Source organism: Colius striatus, chromosome Z (assembly GCF_028858725.1).
Source record: "Colius striatus isolate bColStr4 chromosome Z, bColStr4.1.hap1, whole genome shotgun sequence".
In the NCBI taxonomy this organism is placed as follows: Eukaryota; Metazoa; Chordata; class Aves; order Coliiformes; family Coliidae; genus Colius; species Colius striatus.
In genome coordinates, this window is record NC_084790.1 from 85,702,932 (window position 1) to 85,716,631 (window position 13,700).

The 13,700-nt window shown below is 48.6% G+C and overlaps 1 protein-coding gene across 2 annotated transcripts in view; it reads right to left on the bottom strand.

Moving 5' to 3' along the window:
• Positions 1-13,700, bottom strand: part of MYO5B (myosin VB) — a 167,976-nt gene that overhangs the window by 137,125 nt on the left and 17,151 nt on the right. The gene's annotated exons all lie outside the window — the stretch shown is intronic.

Here is a 13,700-nt window from a genome sequence, read left to right on the forward strand (position 1 = left end):
ATGTTTCTCCCCACAGAGCAAGTCTTAACCCAAACCCACTGCCACGGAGCTAAGCAGGCAATAGAAGACACCAAAGCCAGCTTCTTCAGTTGGAAGTAAACCTGCTAATGAGCTTCAAGGCTCCAGAAAAATGCTTAGATGCAAAACATAACCTTCTCAGCATCTCCAAAATGCAAGCCAACCTTATGCCTCTGAGAGGAAATCCCAAAGCTGGACCTTTACACCCCAGCCAAAGTGTCCGTGAAGGGACAAAACCCCAAAGCGAGCTGCACTGCTCACATGTAACGACACTACGGTGTTACTCAGAACCACTACACCTCCTGCTAATGAGATCTAATTTGGTTTTATGATGCAGAGATTAATACTCTGCCCAGGCTGCATAAAAGCATTCCCCCATGTAACCCTTGCTGTGCTAAGACCCACAGCCTCAGGAGCTGTGGACAAACACATTCGTGACCCAGCAATAATGCTGCAACATCCGTCAGGGGTTTCCCTCACCCTCTACATTCACCTTGTCTTCTGACAGAGCAGGTACCACTTTCTTTGCTGATGGGACTGCCAGGACAAGGTCTTAACAACAAGGAATCCCAAACTGCTTCATCTCTGCAAGGAATTACCCTAAGCCAAGCTTTTGTTGCTGGACACTGACCTCAAAAGCCAGCCTGATGCTGGACTCTGCCAGCCAGCACAGAGCCAACAGGAAACTTTCAACAATCACTTATTTATTGGCATCTGAGGGGGGGATGTCTCTCCCTAGCCCTTCTTATTGGTTGAAATAAGAGATAAACTCACTTTAATACAAAACACCAGCAGCTGGGGGAAATCCCAGCAAATCCAAGCAGCATCAAGAAAGGCTTTGCCTCTCATCTTAAAAACAAAACCCCACGGACCATGATGGACAAATAATGCCCATAGCGACCCAAGAGTTAAAGCAGCAGTAGCAACTGCCACCTAACAGCCTGCTCTGCAGCTGAGGAGCAATAGATTTTTATACGTATCATGTGTAATTATTTTTAGAGCTGCTCAATAGCCACAGCAGTGGGAACCTTTAGATGTTAATGGAGCTACACAGATATATTGCCAGAGCAGCAGTTTTATCAGGAAGGGGAGAAAAAAATAAACTAAATAGACTTTTATCAGCACACCACCTTGAGCACCTCATGAACCTTCAGAGCTTTCCCTGGCACAAGAAAAGGAAGCTGACACGGGGAAGGGCTGGTTCAGGAACCCCAGTCCTACCTTCCCTGTTTTCCTCCAGAAAGCAGCACTGAGAGATTAAACATCCCTGCAGTACAGTCAGGAACTCCATCTTTGGCTGGACAATGAAAGGAGAAGAAGGTGCAGGTGGTGAGATGGTGATGCACCACTTGTATTTACACATCCTCTGCACCTTGCTCCACTTTCTCCAGCCTCCACCACCGCAGGAGGGCTTTACTGCAGCTCTGCCTCCTTCTGCAAAGCACCTTGCCTGCCTTTTCATCCCCACTGCCACGGTTTCATCCAGTGCCAGCTCTTTCCTGGCAGAAGAGAGATCAAACATGCTCTAGAAATGCCCGAAATAGCTGGGGATCAGGATGTACCCAGCTCAGGGCAGACTCGAAAACAAGATGCTGCTGCTGTTGGCTGGAGTCCTGCGAACTCTCCACCCGTGCTCAGAGCTGAGCTGAGCCATGGACCTGCCGGGGCTGATGGATGCAGAAGGTGGCACATTGGCTCCAAAGCAGCCTAAAAACCACGGTGCTGCTTGTGAACGCTTTGGTGGATGAAGTTTAGGTCCACCTCCAGCAGCAGGAAGAAGTCACATAAGCCCCTCTCAGCAATCCATCATTGACCATGACCAGGAGCCATCCAAGGCTTTTTTCTCCTCGCTATTTCACTGGTGAGGGAGCCTGGGCCAGGCTGCCCAGGGAGAGTGTGGGGGCTCCTTCTCTGGAAGTCTTTAAAACCCACCTGGACGTGTTCCTTTGTGACCTGATCTAGGTTCACCTGCTTCTGCAAGGAGATTGGACTGAATGATCTCTAAAGGTCCCTTCCAACCCCTACCATTCTATGAGACTTACAGCCTGGTGGTGGAAGACTTGACATCTCATCAGCCACCCTGACCACAAAACCACAGAATTTTGCTAATAAAACGGATTTTCCAAGACCTCGTGTTTACATAGGGGTGTGAGGGACAAGGCAGTACAGGGTGCAGTAAGACACAGAAGTCTGCAGTGTCTTGGGTGCCCCCAGGGTAACTCACTCCCCGGATGGGAGATTCCAAATGTGATCGCTGCTGCAGCACAAGCACTCCCCACATCCAGTGCTTCCCATCCTGCTGAACAGCTGCAGGCTGTTCAAAAGGGCTGTGATGAATGCATTTCCCCGAGCATCTATAATGCTGTCTCCTCGTGCGTGCATGCACACATCCAAAAAGAGACCTACATTCTTCTTGTTGTTGTGAATTGCCACCATCCTCCCCTCCTTGCTGAGCTCCAGCAGAGATGCAAACCCTCCAGGCTGCTACAGAAACCTTCATCCAACACTTCCTTTTCACCCATAAATGCCAAATACATCAAACAACAGTGCACTGAAATAAAAGCACTTTGTCATTTTTAGATCTTTACAAGGCAAGCTTTAATTAAAACCCACCGAGGCCCGCAGGCAGCCCATGGTGGGGCCACGCTGGAGCACTGTGCTCATGTTGCCTGCCTTCCCTGACTCCAGCTTCTGCAGCCTGCTTCCTCCAAAGCAGCTCCACATGCACCGTGTTTGCAAATTTGAGCCACAGACAAGTGGCACCAGATCACCAAACCCATGCCCCCAGGCAGGTACCCATCCAGGCAGGAGGAAAGCATCTCTGTGAACTTCTGCTTCCATAATCTCGCCTCTATTACAACTACTCTATTTTATATGTCCAGTCCTGGCTTCATTAGCTTTAACAACCTCTTGATCTTCTGGAGGAGCTTGTTATAAAGAGAAAGAGCAGGTAGCTGTGTCTCACAGCAGTGGGACTGGAGTGAGACAGGCTCAGGAGACACAACATCTTGGGCAGATCACTTAACCTCCCAGCACCCCAGTGTCTTCATCCAGGAGGGATGGAAGAAAAAGCCTTTCTTTAATCCTCAAGGATGCCTTTGAACAACGTGTCAGTCTTACTTAGAAACAGCTCCACATGCTCAGCCTCTCATAAAAAAACATGAAATTAAAATATCTGGGGTTTATTGTTTTTTTAAACCAGATTCCCAACAAAAAACAAAGCAATTCAGTGGTCTTGAAGGCTCTTGCACTATTTCACCCAGCTCTGGCAGAGGCTTAATGAATTCAATTCCCACCTCCTGGTTTGATTTAGATTTTAGCAGGCCAATGCTGTAGATGCAGATTAAAATCAACATTATACTAGAAGAGGTAGGTTTTGTTTTTTATTTGAAAGTCCCCCTTGGCAGCCAAAGGCTCTGCCAGCAAACTCAGGGCAATGTTCTCAGCGGATGCCTCATGGCAGCACGAAGAGTTACATCTCTCTGTGGACAGAGAGTACCATCTTCCAATAAATTAAGAAAAAATAAGCTTAAAAGTCAGCCATCTCAGTTTAGTTGGGGCTGTTTGGTGGTTGCAAGTGTCTTCATGCCAAGCTGGGAGTCAACAAATCATCTTTACTATTATTCGTCTTCAATCCCCAGAGTTATTTCAAGCATGACAATGCAGATGACTCCAGGAAGTTTTCATTGCTTGTGGGTCAAGGGCACTTTTCCAGGGGCACTTGGGACTGCAGACAGAGGGAGTGCACAGCAGAAAACCCACAACACTGTCAATACAATGGCACCAACTTCCTAGCAATTAGGGACCCAGAACTGAAGATGTATCTCATCACCAAGGTTCTCCCACACAGGTTAAGAAATACTTAGAAAAAGGTCTTTAGAAGAAACCAGAGACAGTGACGTGCACCTTAGAAAACTCAAGGGTGAATAAACTTCCACCAAGAATGAGGTGGAGATCGAAACAATTTCCTGTATACTCTTCTTCATAAAGCAAGCATGCTTTGAGTTCTCTATCTTTGCAGTGGGCTTATTGCCAATCTCATTCTACACTGTTCAAAGAAATAATGTGGTCCAGTATTACTGGATGCTCTTGAAGAGGACAAGAACACTTAGAAAAGAGAAAATAGTACAAGCTTTAGTCCTGGCTTCCTCAAGAATATTGATATATATAGCATGTGAAATGTTAAGCTGTGTACTTTGAGGCAATCCAACAGCTGCAATTCAGCCCCCACAAGTCACTTAGTACTAAGATCAAAGTTTTCCCAAACTTTGTTTTTCCCAAGTGTAGTGGTTTTGCCTGGGCCAGGTTTTCTTAGCAGGGAGCTACAAAGGTGGCAGAGCTGCCAGAAGCTTCCCCTGTAGCTCACAGGGCTCATGCCAGGCAAGTCTAAGCTGGACCCACAGCTGACCCAGGCCTGGCCAGTTGGTGACTGAGGTAACCCCTCTGGGAATAACGTCTTGGAGAAGGGGAAGAAGTTGCTGAACTGCAGCAGCAACAGGGACTGAGACTGTGAAAACATCTCCACACACACCAAGGTCAGGGGAGAAGGAGGGGAGGAGGGTGCTCAGGCCCTGGCAGAGAGATTCCCCTGTGCCCTGTGCTGCAGCCCATGGTGAGGCAGCTGTGCCCCTGCAGCCCATGGAGGCCATGAGGAGCAGAGACCCACGGGCAGCCCGTGGAGGAGCCCACGCCGCAGCGGGTGGGTGCCTGAAGGAGGCTGTGACTGCGTGGGAAGCTCACCCTGGAGCAAGCTCCTGGCAGGGCCTGGGAGCCCGTGGGGAGAGAGGAGCCCAGGCCAGAGCAGGGTTGCTGTCAGGGCTTGTGACGCCGTGAGGGCCCCGGGCTGGAGCAGCCTGTCCCTGAAGGACTGTTCTCCTGTGGGTGACCCACGCTGGGGCAGGGTGTGAGGAGCTGCCCCGTGACAGGCCCCGTGCTGGGGCAGGGTGTGAGGAGCTGCAGCCCGTGGGAAGGAGCCACGCTGGAGCAGTTGGTGAGGGACTGTGTCCCGTGGGAGGGACCCCACAGTGCAGCAGTGGGAAGTGTGAGGAGGCCTCTCCCTGAGCAGCAGCAGCGGCAAAGCCCATCTGTGATGAACTGACCGTAACCCCCGTCCCCCATCCCCTGCGCTGCTGGGGGCAAGGAAGGACAGTCCTGGGCAGAGGGAGGGTGGGGGGAGGTGTTGTAAAATTCAGTTTTATTTCTCATCTCCCTGCTCTTAATGTTCCTTTAATAAATCAAACCCTTTTCTCCCCAAGCTGAGTCTGCCGAGCATTGTTCCTGTCCTTTTCTCAACTCATAAACCTCCCGTTATATTTTAATTCTCTCCCTTGTCCAGTTTAAGAGGGGGAGTCATATTTTGACTTGGTGGGCAGCTGGCACCCAGCCAGGGCTATGCCGCCACAACAAGTAAACACAGCAAACTACAAACTCTACCTTAATCTCAAAGCAGCCAAACCAGACTGTACATCTTAATTTTCCCTATGTTGTTTTTGAGTTGGGTTGGGGTGTTTTTTTAACCACTATAAACTCAACAGAGATAATAACAAAAGAGGATTCTACTTACAGCTACTGTGTGTGGATGCTAAGAGCATCCCCCATTTCAGCTCTGCACTAAAGCAAATGAACTTCTCTTCACTAACTTGCACTGAGCGTGCAGTCCTGGCCTGAACTGGGGTCACTGTTGTATTTCTGCCCATCCACTGGCATTACGCCTACCACAGCAGGATCCCACATCTCCATGATTAACAGACAGTTATTTACAGAGTTATTTAGCTGTGCTAAACATGCTTGTTCAAACCACCATGGCTTGTGGGTGCTGGGAAGAGCTGCTGATTGGGTGCTGTTGGCAGGTGGGCATTGAAAGGCTCCAGGACTCTCCCCAGTGCTTTGCAGCCTTAAAACCAAAAAAAAAAATCTCTTCTGCCCTACTTGGCAGCGACTCAGGAGAAAAATCTGCTTCATCCTGATGCAGCACGGGCAAGGTGCTTCAGCAGCAGGGCAAAACCAAGTCCCTCCGTTCAGGGACTTATGGGTCATTTCACTTCACTATTATTTTTTACAACATAGAACATCAGGGCAGATGGCAAACCATAATCCTCCCTTCCCCATCAAGGTTTTCATCCCAGGAGTGATTTCTCCCCTGCCTCACAGACAAACGAAGCCCAGATCTAGGTCAGAGCTCCCCAGGCTGTGCTGTGACTCTGGGTCCCACTGATCACTCCATCTCACTCCAGGCTGGTAAATCTTCTCACTCCAGGCTGGCTTCTCCTTGCCAGGCTGGCAAATCTTCTCAAGAGTCAGGAGGAGATGGCAGAGGGTCTCACAGTTTTGTACAGAGTGGGCAGGGATGCTCTGGTGCTGCAACACCCCTCCACAGTCTAATTTCTGTAGTACCCAATGCTGGGACATGGTGCAATAGCCCAGCGTGAGCCAAGCATGGCCGGAAGGCATTTGCTCACAACCAGGACTTCCAATAGGAAAAGACCCACTCCTTCCTCACCTCAAAAAGCCCAAAGGCTGAAAGAACAGGTTGTTAACTAGCAAATCAACATTTCAACACACAGCAAGGGACACACACTACCCCATCATCATGGTCAAGGGGAGAAGCAAACAGATTCTTGTGTTTCTTTTGTTAAAAAGCACGGAAGACACCCTTCTGAAGTACAGAACACAACTGCTAACTCGCTGAGAGCGTTAAATACAACACACTGCACGCTGCAGAAGCATCTCCAATTACTCAACACGAGAACAAGCAATTTGTGCCTTTCCCAGAGCTGGTAAAAATGTACAAACCCAAACAACTGAGCCAAGGCAGATGAGAAAAATTTACACCCTGCCTCATATTCCCCATCCTGCTTGTGCTATTGGAGCAGAGATAGATCCAGGGAAAGTACACAAATGCACACTCAGACCATGCCCTTGTCTAGATGAGGCTCCTAAATTTTGGGGAGCAGCTCTGCTCATCCCAATGCATCCCAGAGCACCAGCAGGAGCTGCTGGATTTAAGCTACCAAAGCACGTGCTTTGCTGGTGTCTCCTAGGTATGGGGGCATTTTCCTCCCTCCAAAAGAGCTGTCAAGCTGATGGATGGTTCCACGTCTCCCATCAGCACTAAATCTGCTCTATTTCTCTTTGCTGAATTTTATTCCCCTGCCCAAATTAACTCAGATGATGATTTACATAAAGTGTCACAGCAGCTGAGCAATACTCAGCTGCTCGGACAAGCAGCACCTGCAGCACTTATCCACCAACTCATTAGCAGCATTTCTAATGAAGGAGTGGTTTAAAAGGCTCATCATTGCAGTGGCTTCATCCCACCAGAGGTAAAACTGTCAGCAAGCAAAGTGTGGCTGCAGCTAAGACCTGATGCCAGGACAGAAATACTAGGGGTACACTTGGATGGCTTTACTTTAATTAAACGTGATTTCCAGTGTGATTTCCAAGACTATTGATTAGTCTCACACATAACTAACAGCCAACTTATGTCTCCCCATCCTCTCCCCTACCAATTCCTCGTTACCACAGGCTTAATGAAGACTGACAGGTTCAGCACCAAGGTCTCAGGCACACAGCCCTGCCCTCACTGCAGCAAAGGGCTGAAATGCAAATAAGTCATTAGATGTTTCAAAAACAGGTAGTGCCTGGAGTGCTTTTGGACAGTGCAAACAAGCCATTCAGTCTTCATTCTGGGTGAAAAGCAGTCCCTCCTGGGATGGGGAGCGATCTTCTCAAGGGCTGTGAGACCAGGATTTGCTCCAGTCACTGTAAAAACTATTGTACTCTTATTTGGCTTCTCTGCTCTTTCAGAAACAACAAAACCGAACCTCTCTGCCAGGGTCAGCAAGACTTCACCCACAGGGGATGTGCATTACCACAGTACAGGCTGGGGATTGACCTGTGGGAGAGCAGCTCCAGGAGAGGGATCTGGGAGTGTTGGGTGATAATAAACTGACCATGAGCCAGCAACGTGCCCTCGTGGGCAAGAAGCCAATGGCAGCCTGGGGGCATCAAGAAGAGTGTGGGCAGCAGGGCCAGGGAGGTTCTGCTCCCCCTCTGCTCTGCCATATCTGCTGAGGCCTCATCTGGAGTCCTGTGTCCAGTTCTAGGCTCCCCAGCTCCAGAGGGACAGGGAAGTGCTAGAGAGAGGCCAGTGCAGGGCCAGCAAGATGATCAGGGCACTGGAGCATCTTCCTTATGAGGAAAGGCTGTGAGACCTGGGGCTGTTTAGTCTGGAAAAGAGGGGCCCTTACCAATGCTGATAAATCCCTAAAGCGTGGGTGTCATGATGATGTGGCCAGTCTTTGTTCTGTCATGGCCAGTGATAGGACAAAGGATAACAGGCACAGGCTGGAACACAGGCAGTGCCACTGGCACAGGAGGAGAAACTCCTTTGGGGCTGAGGTGAGCGAGCCCTAGCCCAGGCTGCCCAGGGAGGGTGTGGAGGCTCCTTCTTGGGAGGTTTCCAAACCCACCTGGACATGTTCCTGTGCCCTCAGATCAAGGGAAACCTGCTTTAGCAGAAGGCTGGGCTGGAGCCCCTGCAGGGTCCTTTCAACCCCCACCGGTCTGGGGTTCTGTGATTGCCTGCATTGCTGCTAAAGAACTACCTCAGAGCAGCCTGAGATGTTATAGGAGAAGAGCTGTGCCCGTTGAATTGGAGCTGGCAGTGCTCAGGATCTTACTGCCCGACTCCTTCTGCAGCGATGCCTTTCCAGCCCCACATCAGGCTGAGCACAGGAACCCTTTCCCTTTGGGTGCTCTAACGCAGCACTAGTGAAGGATGAGAGCTAGTATCAGCTCAGGCATGTTGCTGCCTGCTGCAAAGATGCAGCTAGAAGTCTGGTGAAATCAAGGGGTACAAGGCAGAGCTGCCCCTCTGGATGTTTAAACCTCATGTTAAAGCCTGTGCTCCACTGGAGGATCTCCTACAAACTCTGGCAAAGACCCTCCAAATATTCACCAGCATTAGAGAGCTGCACCAAGACACGCCAGCATCGGTCTTCTGGATAAGAGACCTCTCTTCAGGCCTTGTCCCTTGAGTACCAAGAGCAGGTAATCACCATCCCAATAAGCCCTTGCAAGCACCCAATTGCTCCTCTATCAGGCCTAGCTCAGGTTTATAAGATGCTCACCATCTGCTCTACCATCACGTCCAGTCTCTGCCATACTGTCAAGACGGGTGGATGCTCTGCACATGCCTAAATCACTGCAACGCTAAAGACAACCCTGATAAACATGCACTTGACGAACAACTGCAGGCATCAGTTTGGAGTGGAGGCTCAGTCTGGAGTGGCCTCCTTTCCAAGCATCCCTCCTGGGTCCAGGACCCTTGGGATGCTCACAGCCATGCTCCAGCACCACCCACCTCACCAAGCTCCTCCAGTGCTCCTTATCCTTTCTACCGAGTCATTGATTGAAAAACTTCCACATCACACATGACTGAGAAGAAATCCTCAACCTACTGTCCAAGGGGAATCGGGATGAGACCCACGGTTCTCACTCAGCCATGCAGCCAGTTGTTTTACTCCAGAATGCATTTGTGGGGTTTTACCGACTTGGGTTTTTGTTTTCTTCAGTTAAACACCCCATGCAGATGCCAAGCCCCTCCACAACATGACTTTCACCAAACAGACTGTCATATTGCAAAAGTTAAATCCTTCCAGGGTACTTCCTACAAATCCCTGTTGACTGGCATTAATTACCCTTCTCTCACCTAATTCTCAATTAATCAAGACCTTGACTAGTGCTGCAGTGTAATCTTGTCTTCACAGTCTCGCTTTCCATCCGAACTCAGTGCCTCGATGAACACAGGCTGGGTCCAAAACACGCTCAGTATACACCATGTAAGTTGGATTGTTAATGAAGTGGATTAAAAATGGCTTTTGGGTTTTAACTAAGTGGTTAAAAACACTCTTTCAAGCACAGGTTTTCCTCTACCCATAATAAAGACAGGTGATGCTTCAGGGAAACTCACAGGCATGTTTCTTCCCCAGTGCAGTGATCACCATCCATTACATGATTTTATATTACAATGATCCTGGGAGGAGCTGGGCTCAGCAGCACAGGGCAGGGCAGCCCTGGCCACAGGACACCAGGAATTTCAACTGGAAAAGTTAAAGAGCAGCATCTCACAAGCAACTCCCAAAATTCAGGGTAACCCTTAAGCACACAGCCATATTCCCCAGCATCCCCATCCTCCCCATCCTGCCATGCCCACACAGCACAACCAAAACCCACCTTCAACTGCAGAGCACTCACTGCACCAGACTGGATTTTCAACCTTATTAGAAATAAGTAATTGGATTGATCAACCTGTACAGTAATTCCTCATCTCTGCAGAACTCATGTGTTAAAAACCCTCCCAGAGCATCACTCCATTCATGCTTAACTCAAAGGGAGTTTGACCCAGAGTTGTATTTACAGGGCATTTCTCTACCACTTTTTAACCAGAGGAGTGAGCTGGAAAGGCCTCCGGGCAACCTCCACATCTTTTGTGTTGCAGAGCAACTGAAGGAAAATGAATTAATTACTGAGGATTTCAGTAATCAGTGTTTTACCAGTTACATTAAAAAAATCCAGCAATCAGGTTTGTTAGGAACGAGACATTTGATGCCTGGAGAATGTCACCAGTGCTCAAAAGCAAAGCTGGAACAAATAAGTTTAATTAGAATGTTTGAAGCTGTGAACACTCGTGTACATCCATTGGTTTAGGAATGGGGACAGAGAAAGGGTCTCCTGGAGGCAAGCACTGCTCTTGCATTTCTAGTATGGATGCTCTAACATATTCGTTCCTTTTTTATGTATAAGAAAAGGAAGGTACAGGATGGCTAGACCATCTGCTACATTTCCTCCTTATTTCCTTGTAACTCCAGCTGCCCAGCTAAAATACTGAGATTTTTGGCTTTCCAGATCTTCCAGCACTGATATCCTGCAACCTCATACTATAGAGCAGGCTCTCTGAAAAACTATCCCCTCAATACCATAGGCTGTTTCCTCTAACAAATGTAGGGGAGATGAAAGCTTCAGTAAGAAGGGATACAATAAAAACTCTCTGTCATTCAGTTTTGAATCACAGGAGGTCTAGGAGGTGATGCCATTAGCAGAACGGTGTTTGTGTTCTGCAGGAGTGGCTCAGTGAAGATCACAATGCAAAAGACTGTGCAAGTGGAGGAAAGGTTGCAAGAAAGGGCAATTGCACCCACTTAAAAAATGAAATGAAAACAAAGTATAAAAATCATGCCAGGACCAAATGCATCTTTTCTAGCCTTCACCTTCTGGTCTGAATTTCTCTCCTGAGTTGGCAATGCCCCCCCTGCTTTAGGCAAATCTAAGGTTACCTCTTCCCCTTGGAAAGGCAGATGTCCCAGAAGCAAACATACACTCCACACAGATCAACACTGAAGCACACACACAGCAAAACTGCCCAAACAGAAGGGGAAAGTAGAAATAAAATCCATTTTAAAAAGCTATTGCAGCGGCTCTGTTACACGACTCTTGGCTCAATCCAGAGGACAACACCTGTATCCCAGGAGGAAATACATTTACCCATTTCAACATCATCCTTCCCTGTGTCACAGGAGCATTTCTTTACCTCTGAGCACAGGGAGTGCGGGTTCAGTGCAGGTAATGCCCAGCTCCAGCTCTTCTCATCACCATCAGCAGCATCACATTGTCCCAGAGACATTCCAGCTATAGGATTTCCAGCCCACTGCATATCCCCAAGATCAGGCCCAAGGGGTTTTGCTCCAAGACCAGGAAATCCATTCACCATCCAGAAGGGATGTGTTTCCCTTCTGGAAGAACATTCATCTATGGTCACACTTCAGCTGATGTCACTTGTGTTGAAGTCACCGGGTGCCACCAGCACAGCTTAAGGACTATAGCCTTTTCTAGCAGAACTAGTTAAATCTATTACCACTCAAAGTGGTGGGAAAAAAATGATTATTCATTAGAAAAGCAGTGAAACCAATGAAGATAAACTCTGGAGTTACAGTGGTTTAAGACTGCAAGAAGACAACTCCTGAGACATCCAGAGTAACTCACTCAGTTTAGGGCAAAATGGTAACTCAAATTCATCCCTACCAAACATTGGATTATGACTTTTATCTCTCCTCCAGGGGATGACTTCATGCCTCACTAGATGGATGAATAAAACAAGGGGAAAAGAATTAAACTGAAGAAATGTTATGTTGCACCAGCTCATTTTGCCACGAAAACAAAGCTTTTGCAAGCTGTGCTGCCAGCTCCCAGCTCGTAACACACAAGCCCAAAAGCTTCTGACCCTTCTGCCAAAATATTCAGTCGAGACTCAACTCATGGACCTGTGGCAAGGCACGATCCTCCCCACTGTCATGGCATTCAAACCTCTCCAGCCTGAGCTCTCAAACCTCACATGCAGATAAATAGAGACTTCGCTGCCCAATATTTGGCAGGCACTGAGTCCAAATGGAACTGTTTCCAAAGTACCATCCCCAGCTTGACAAGAGCTACTTAAGACACATTTGAGGTTCCACCGTAATTAGTCTTTAAAATCCTGTTGCCTTTCACAGCATGGTGAGTCCACGCCAGCTCCCTCCCAGCAGCTCATGGGAAAACAGGGTGCCGCGAGAAAAAGGGCTGTCAGCTCAATCAGTTACAAGAAGAGAGAGAGATCATGCTCATCCACCTCCTATGAAACTATGAAATCTGCATATATTCTTAAGTAGGAGCTTTCTTCAACTGTCTAAAACTTGAGCTTTGAAGCTCTGTTCCCCCTGTATCTGGTCCTAACACACAAGCTCTACAGCATTAAGCAGATACCAGTGCAGGAGAGGGTCTTGCAGGACCTTCCCTTTGCAGGGGACTTGGCATTGTATGGTTCTGTGGTGGGCAGTGACAGGACAAGGGGTGATGGGCACAGGCTGGAGCACAGGCAGTGTCACTGGCACAGAAGGAGAAGCTCCTTTGGTGCTGAGGTGAGGGAGCCCTGGCCCAGGCTGCCCAGGGAGGGTGTGGAGGCTCCTTCTCAGTAGGTTTCCAAACCCACCTGGACACATTCCTGTGCCCCCTGATGGAGGGGAACCTGCTTTAGCAGGGGGTTGGGCTGGAGGAGCTCTTCAGGGCCCTTCCAGCACCCACCATGCTGTGATCCTGTGTGATTCTGTGGAGGCCAAGGGCACAAGCACACAACAGCACCCAGAGAAGGGACCACAGCTCCACAGGCTTCAGCAGCACGGCCAGCACTGGGAAGGTGCTCAGGAGAGATCCCATCAAGGTGTGATATATTTTTTTGGAGCCCATAAATAAATGAAATACAGGTCCTTTTTGAAGTGATCTTCTGTGTATGACAACTGTAAATAACTCCTCTCTTCTCAGACAGAGTTAGTCATTTAGATTAAAGAGATGTTGCTCTTGTTACTCCCAAGTCCAACATGACCCATGGAGCTGAACTCCTAGAGATTAAGCAACAGAACTGAAAACACCCAGAGCAACTTTAGCCCTGCTCTACACCAGAAATGCAAAGGTTTCAAGGCATTTTAACCTTCAGCTTGGCCAATTAAAGGCCTTTTCTAACCTACTGCCCCAAATCAAGCCAGTTTTTCAGACACATAACCACAGGCACCTCTTGCCTGTAGAAACACCCCAAGCCATGTGCCCATCACAGCCCACTGAGAAGAAAACCATTCATGACCTGCACCTCAGTT